The sequence below is a fragment of the Hevea brasiliensis genome, chromosome 10, assembly GCF_030052815.1.
Source record: "Hevea brasiliensis isolate MT/VB/25A 57/8 chromosome 10, ASM3005281v1, whole genome shotgun sequence".
Lineage (NCBI taxonomy): Eukaryota > Viridiplantae > Streptophyta > Magnoliopsida > Malpighiales > Euphorbiaceae > Hevea > Hevea brasiliensis.
Window position 1 is genome coordinate 52933933 of NC_079502.1, and position 8109 is coordinate 52942041.

Here is an 8109-nt window from a genome sequence, read left to right on the forward strand (position 1 = left end):
GTAAGCTGCCAAAATGACCTATAATATGTTGTGGATTATGTTTAGGTTATGGTACAACCAGAATTGGTTTGAATGTTGAGTTTGGTAAGTGTTAAAAGTGATCCTTTATGTGTATGAAAGAAATGCAATAAGGCAATTTGTGTTTTGGGCTTAGAACCTTAAGTGTGTGGCTCCAAATGGTATGAAACAAATTGGAGGTGAAACTAGGCACAAAATGTGCCAACTTTCATGAAGGAAGCTTGCCAAAATTTTGCTTGCAAGGTAGCTTGAAAAATGACCAAATCCGGATTAAGTGCAAATAAGGCCTGAAAATTGACCATTTGGGCAGCAGTTAGTGTTTAAACCATAACTCACTCAAAACAGGTCCAATTGACCTGAAATTTTGACCATGAATAGCTAAGACCCATATCTACAAGTCTTATGAAGACACCAAAGACCAGAATGAAGGAACGGAAGCGTGAAAAACACAGTTGATACCATTGAATTCAAAAATTTTCACCTAGGGTCACATGCATCATGCAAGATTTATTTTTATCTATTTGATTTCAATGATAAACAACATATTAAAACTTTTTTAATATGTTTTTGGATATGTATTTGCCATTTAAGATTTTAAAATTAATCAGATTAATTTTAGAACCCTAGATTAAATCAAGAACGATTACACTAACCTCTTGATGCACTGCAGCGTGTCTGCGCCTTTGAGATTCGTCTTCAGGACACCAGATATTGTCCCTCTAGCTTGTCCACACCAAGAAGCAGCCCTTGAAGAGCTTCTAAAGCCTTTTCTATTAATTAGAAATTCAAGTTCTGCCTTTTAAGAGATTAGAGATGTAAACAGGACACTAGAAACAATTCCTAGTGTTCTTAATTCAAGAGATTGATGGCTAATCTCTTTGAATTGATAAGAGATGAAGAAGAAGAGATAAAAACCCTCAAAGTGGCGTGACAAAGGAGTGTGGCTGCTGGTTGTGTTTTATTTTCTCATAACAACACTTAAATAGCTAGGTTAACACATTAAACCCTTGCCACATGTCACCCTTTGATTAGCTCTAGGTTTAAGTGACCCAATCACATTGTGCCAAGTGTCAAACCTATATTTAATCTTGATTTTAATCATCTTACATGATTAAAAAAACATTTGGCAAGCTTATGTGTTATGCCATGTGTCACCATCTCATGGTGCCACGTGTCACACTGCAAAATGACCAAAATGCCCCTGTGTCTTAATTTTGAGTTCTTAACCCAAAATAATTATTTTCTTCTTCTAATCAATTTATATCAAATATAAATTAATTAATTAATCTCTATTACTTAATTTCTCATCAATTAAATTCATATTTAAACACTTTAAATATAAATTTAACTTATATTTTACATCCAATAATCTTGATTTGGTTTCAAGTCATGCTAGGGACTTTGGAATCTAATTGCAAACCAAACCTATTTAATTAATCAATTAAACTCTTTAATTAATTAATTAAATCATATTTAAATAGGTGATAACTTGTGTATGTGTGTGGCTTACTAGGCTCATCACTAATTGGCAATGAGACATGATATCAACTCTTAATATCATCAGAACTCTTTCTTACCATAAATAATTTCTCTAAATCATTTTATGAACCTCAGACCATGGTTAACACCTAGCATAGCATGCCATAGCCACCCAATTAGTAATAAGGTTTACCTTAAATGAACCTATAATCATATGTTACCATGCACTAGAATCTCTCTGTTACAAAATCCCAACTCAAGCTGGAGTCATGGTTTATGTCAAACTCCATTTGCTATGAATATTATGTTCTCTTTTAATTCCAGTTCTTGATTAAAAAGATTTTCTCATCAGAAACTCTTTTCTGAATAAATCTATCTGTCCTGGCCAGGAACTTGAAACATCAAGAACAATTAAATGAACATAGGATTTTATCTCTATTCACTTAGAGGAATAGATTCCATCTTGATCAACACCTACCTCCATATATAACTAGTAGGAGCCAACACATGCCCATATACCCATACACAGTACAAGTATGAAAGCAGTATCAAACTCAAACTACCTATATACAAGATAACTGTGCTATCTCAGGTCTAAAGATTATATGCACTGATATGATTTATGACAAAACATTGACAAGAGTAAACTCCATGTGCCTGTCATAAGTGTCACTGGTTCGGCCTACTTATCATTTATAAGTGCCTATCATGTTTGTTATATGGCATGAGACTCACCATTCCATCTTATTTATATCTCATATAAATAACTTGGGAACAAACATGAATACAATCTTTCTGGATAAGTCATGTCCTTATTATGAAGTATCCTTGATTGTGAACCTATTTATGATACTTCGTGCTAGAAATATTGTCACTCATATTCTTAACAACTTAAGAATAATATTTCTAACAAAATATCAATGGACCTTTTCTATTACACATAAATATATTATGTAAACGGAAAAGTGGAAATGCCTTTTATTAATAAAAATATGTACAAGATACATACTAAATGATATGCTCTAGGGCATACTACTAACAATCTCCCACTAGCACTAGAGCCATTCATTATAATATCTTAGACCTATCTTCTCAAGATGTCGGTCTAACTGAGTCTGTGACATAGGCTTAGTGAATGGATCACCGGATTTTCACCGATGCTATTTTCTGCATGGCTACATCGCCCAACTATTTCTCCGATAATGTGGTAGCGCCTTTCTATGTGTTTGGATTTCGGTGAGACCTTGGTTCCTTAGCTCGTATGATCGCTCCATTATTGTCACGGTGTAGTGGAACTCGACTCAATGGAAAGAACTACCGTAAGTTCTATCACGAACTTCTTTATCCAAACAGCTTTCCTTGCATCTCGATGCGAGAATATACTCGACTTCTGTAGTGGAATCGTAGTCGTGCTCGGTTTGGAACTCTTCCAACCGATCGCACCTCCATTATAAATGAACACATATCCAGAGGTAGACTTTCTATCATCGATATCCGATTGGAAATCGTAATCGATAACCATCCAATTGCAAGTCTCCACTCCATAAATCAAGAATAAATCCTTAGTTCTTCTCAAGTACTTAAGAATATTCTTGACAACTATCCGATGTTCCAAACTGGATTGGATTGATACCGCTAGTCAAACTAACGACATATGCGATATCCGGCCTAGTACACAACATTGCATACATTAAACTTCCAATAGCCGAAGCACATGGAATCCTGGCTATCTTATCTCTTTCTTCAGGTGTCTTTGGAGACATCTCTTTAGAATGATGGATACCATGTCTCGCTGGTAACAATCCTCTCTTGGAATCAAGCATGTTAAACCTCTTTAACACCTTTTCCAAGTATAGAGTTTGGGATAAACCAATTATTCTTTTCGCTCTATCTCTATAGATGCGAATCCCAAGAATATAGGTTGCCTCCCCTAAGTCTTTCATGGAGAATGTATTTGACAACCATACCTTTATAGTCGTCAACATACCTGTGTCATTACCCATCAACAGTATGTCATCCACATATAAGACAAGGAAAGTGATAGCACTGTCACTAACCTTCTTATATACACATGGCACATCCTCATTTTTGATAAAACCAAAGGATTTAATGGCTTCATCAAAACGAATGTTCCAACTCCTCGAAGCTTGTTTCAACCCATAAATGGATCGCTTTAGCTTGCATACCTTGGAACCATCTTGGGATTCAAAACCCTTAGGTTGTTCCATGAAAATGTTTTCTTCAATGTATCCATTGAGAAAAGCTATTTTGACATCCATCTGCCAAATCTCATAATCATAGTATGCAGCTATTGCTAATAAAATCCTAATTGATATAAGCATGGCAACAGGCGAGAAAGTCTCCTCATAGTCGATTCCTTGCCTTTGGCGAAACCCTTTCGCTACTAGCCTTGCCTTATAGGTCTCTACCTTTCCATCAGAACCAATTTTCTTCTTGAAAACCAATTTGTTCACTATAGTTACAATTCCTTTTGGTGGGTCTACTAGATCACAAACTTGATTCTTATACATTGAATCAATCTCGGATTTCATAGCATCAATCCATTTTGAAGAGTCTATATCTGATATAGCTTCTTCATAGGTAAGTGGATCATCTCCATGATCTACTTCTTCATGAGGAGACAACTCTTGTTCTTCTTCATGAAGAAAACCATATCTCACTGGTGGGAGAGATACCCTGGTTGTTCTACGAGGAACAGCTGTAGATGTTTCATCAACGGGTATAGGTTGACTAGATGGATCTATATCCATCGATGCATTGGTTGGTCGAATTCTCCAATTCTAACTCTATTTGCCTTCCTTTGCCTCCTTCTTGAACAAACGTTGTTCAAGAAATGTGGCATCTCTACTTATCACAACCTTTTGTGAAGTAGGCAAATAAAAATAATATCCAAAACTATCTTTTGGATATCCAACAAATCGACCTTTTACGATCTGGTCTCCAATTTATCGGTGTTGACTTTTTGATATAAATTTGGACAACCCCAAATCTTAACATGCTTAAGACTTGGTTTTCTTCCATGCCATATCTCATAAAGTGTGGAAGAAAGCGATTTTGATGGAATCCTATTCAGAATATACAAAGTGATTCTAATGCAAATCCCCAAAGGAGATTGGCATATCGGTATAGCTCATCATACTACGTACCATATCCAATCGGTACGATTTCTCCTTTCAAATACACCATTCACCGTGGCGTTCTGGAGAGTCGGTGAGAAACAATGCCATGCTCTCTCAAGTATTCATCAAATTCAGTACTCAAATATTCACCTCCACGATCTGATCGAAGAGCTTTAAAATTCTTTCCTGTTTGATTTTCTACTTCAGATTTAAATTCTTTGAACTTTTCAAAAGATTCATGTTTGTATTTCATCAAATACAAATACCCAAACCTTGATTTATCATCAGTAAAGGTAATAAAATAATGAAAACCCCCTCTAGCCATTTCTTTAAATGGACCACATACATCACTATGTATTAGCTCCAAAATATTTTCAGCTCTTTGCCCTTGTCCAACTAAGGGTGATCTAGTCATTTTACCCTGAAGGCAAGATTCACAAGTTGGAGTAGGCTCAGAGCCCAATGAGGATAGAATCCCCATTTTCTCCAATTTTGTAATCCTATCTTCTGCAACATGACATAACCTTAAGTGACAAATATATTTTGAACTTGAGTTGGTTTTCACCATGGCATTGCATTTTTTTAGATCACTTGCATTCAATTTGTGTTTTTCATTATTATCCAAATAATAAAGACCATTATTCATATAACCCGAACTAACATATTTATTTCCAAAATAAATATTGCGAACATCAGTAGTGAACTGAAATTCATAGCCATTTCTAGTCAAACTAGATATAGAAATGATGTTGTTAAAAGCATCAGGTACATATAAAATATTATCCAAACACAAAACATGTCCAAACATGTAAAAAGATTTAGATCCTATGGCTAAAGCTTCAACAGTTGAGCCATTGCCAATCCGGACTCTAATATCTTGAGAACGCAAGTCGCTCTTGTTTGCTAGTTCACATATCATTAGAAATGTGAAGCGCACGATATCTAAAACCCAAGTTGTAGATGAACTATGGGTATCATCGTAAATCTAAATAACAAGATATGGACATACCTTAGAAGGTGTATCCTTCTTGTCCTTGAGAGAAGCAAGATACTCAGGCGGTTCCTTTTCCAGTGCCCATCCTTTTGGCAGTGGAAACACTTTCCTTTGCCTCCATCAGCTTTAGTCTTCCTTTTCTGTTTAGCTATTTTCTTGGAAGGACCAGGAATCTGAGGTTTCTTTTTCTTATTGCCCTTCTTCTTGTTGGACTTTCCAGTAGAAGAAGATGTAACCAAAGCTACCTCTTTTCCTTTATTGCCCGACATATTCTTTTGAGCAATAACCAGCATGTTGAGTAAACCAGCTAAGGTGCATTCCTGTCTAGTCATATGGAAATTTGTCACAAAATTCCCAAAAGACTCAGGAAGGGACTGAAGGATCAAATCCGTCTGTAGTTGGAAATCCATGTTAAAGTCAAGATGTTCCAACTGCTCAATCATCCGAATCATCTTGTGGACATGATCCCCAACATTCTATCCCTCAGACTTCCTCATACGGAATAGCTGTCTAGATATCTCATACCTAGCATTCCTGCTGTGCTCACCATACAACTCTTATAGGTGAAGGAGGATCTCACTCGCACTCTACATGTTCTCATGTTGCTTCTGTAACTCATTACTCATGGAAGCAAGCATGTAACACTTAGCTCTCATATCATGCTCCTTCCATTTGTCCAAAGTTTCATGTTCCTCTTGTGTGGCCTCTGGAGGTAAGGGACCAGGACATTTGAATCTAGAACATATCCTATATGTTCAAGGTTCAGGACAAGTTTCAAATTTCTTAGCCAATCAGATAGATTAGGTCCTGTCAACCTATTGTGATCAAGTATGCTTGCAAGGATATTGGATGGTGGTGGTTGTTTTGTGCTCATTTTTATCAGAAAATTAACTGTAGAAAATAACCAGATTAATTAGTAAATGTATCATGTAATTAACCAAAATGATTATGGTCTTTTAATCAAATTGGTCCTCCCACTAACATAGCGAATCCTACACTTCCAAAGTAGAAAACGGAAATCCTAGTTGGATGGATTTCTAGTGGGTGATTGAATTCTTATAATTCTATTGATCATCCTCAGGTACATCCATTATTGGAATTACAATAAACTATAAGTGAGAAACTCTTTGCCCATCACATCTCATGTGAGGTTCAATCCTTTACCTAGCCCCTAATGCTTAAAATCTCAGGTACATCCATTATTGACTTATCTTGCATTAGTTAAGTTGATCCCATTGAGCCAGTAATTATGCAAATAATTTTAATATCCTCAGGTACATCCAATATTGGCCACTAAACCATTTACATATTTACAACATCTCATGCTTAACAATTATTCTTAAGAAAATCTCTTAAATAAATTGCATCTTATGCAACTATTTCTTAAAAATAATTGCCCCAATGGAGGGCCTATGTTATAATTACTTTAATTATAGCATTTCCAACTTAATCATTTGTTTGGAAGATTTTATGGTCATTCTATTTACTATTAAGGTCTCACTTTGCACATTATCCATTTAGCATGCATATATCATATAATTGTATACATTCCCATACATCTCATGCATTCATGGATAAGCAGTAAATATGGTATGATCATGGACTTTATAAGGGATTTAATTCTGAGCCACCAAGAATTGAATCAGGGCATTCCTAGGTGCATTTCATTCATTCATTTTACAAGAGTTGCTGAAGGAGTACATAATCAACACTTGATCTTGAATTCCTCCCACTGGTCCCACCAATGCTCTTGACCTCCTTGAACTTCTTGCAATCCAATATTACATAGTAATCCTTGGCATACCAAGGCGAATTTACAAGAACTTAAATAAATGAAATTACAACCCAAAAATTATAACAAACTTAATAATACATGCCCAAAATAAATTAAAATAAATTAATTAATTTACAATCCCAAAGAAACATAAAAGAAATAAATCCAATCACATTGGTCTTTTATAGTCCATGATCATCCATCATGCATATCACTATTTAACAATTAAATAAAACATACATACTTAAATTAAATTGAATATCTCATATTCAACTTAAAAATCCAGATTTGAATATGATTCAAATAAATTTAAAAATTCAGATTTGAATCTCATTCAAACAAATTTAAAAATTCAGATTTGAATCACATTCAAACAACTTCAAAAATTCAGATTTGAATCACATTCAAACAACTTTTAAAATTCAGATTTGAATCACATTCAAACAATTTTTAAAATTCTAATTTGAATCATAATTTAATTGTGTGATTAAAAACTACTAATTAAACACTTTAATTAGTCAAAGAATAGGCCTTAGATCATACAACAATTGCAGAATTAAAAGCCAAACCTTAAACCACCCATGGAAGCCAAACCATGTGCACCATTGATGGTGTTTATTCAAGTATGCCGCCAACTTGCTTTGCAACCAGCAATGAACTTTTGATCTCATAATCAAACACACAATTAAATCATATAATCAACA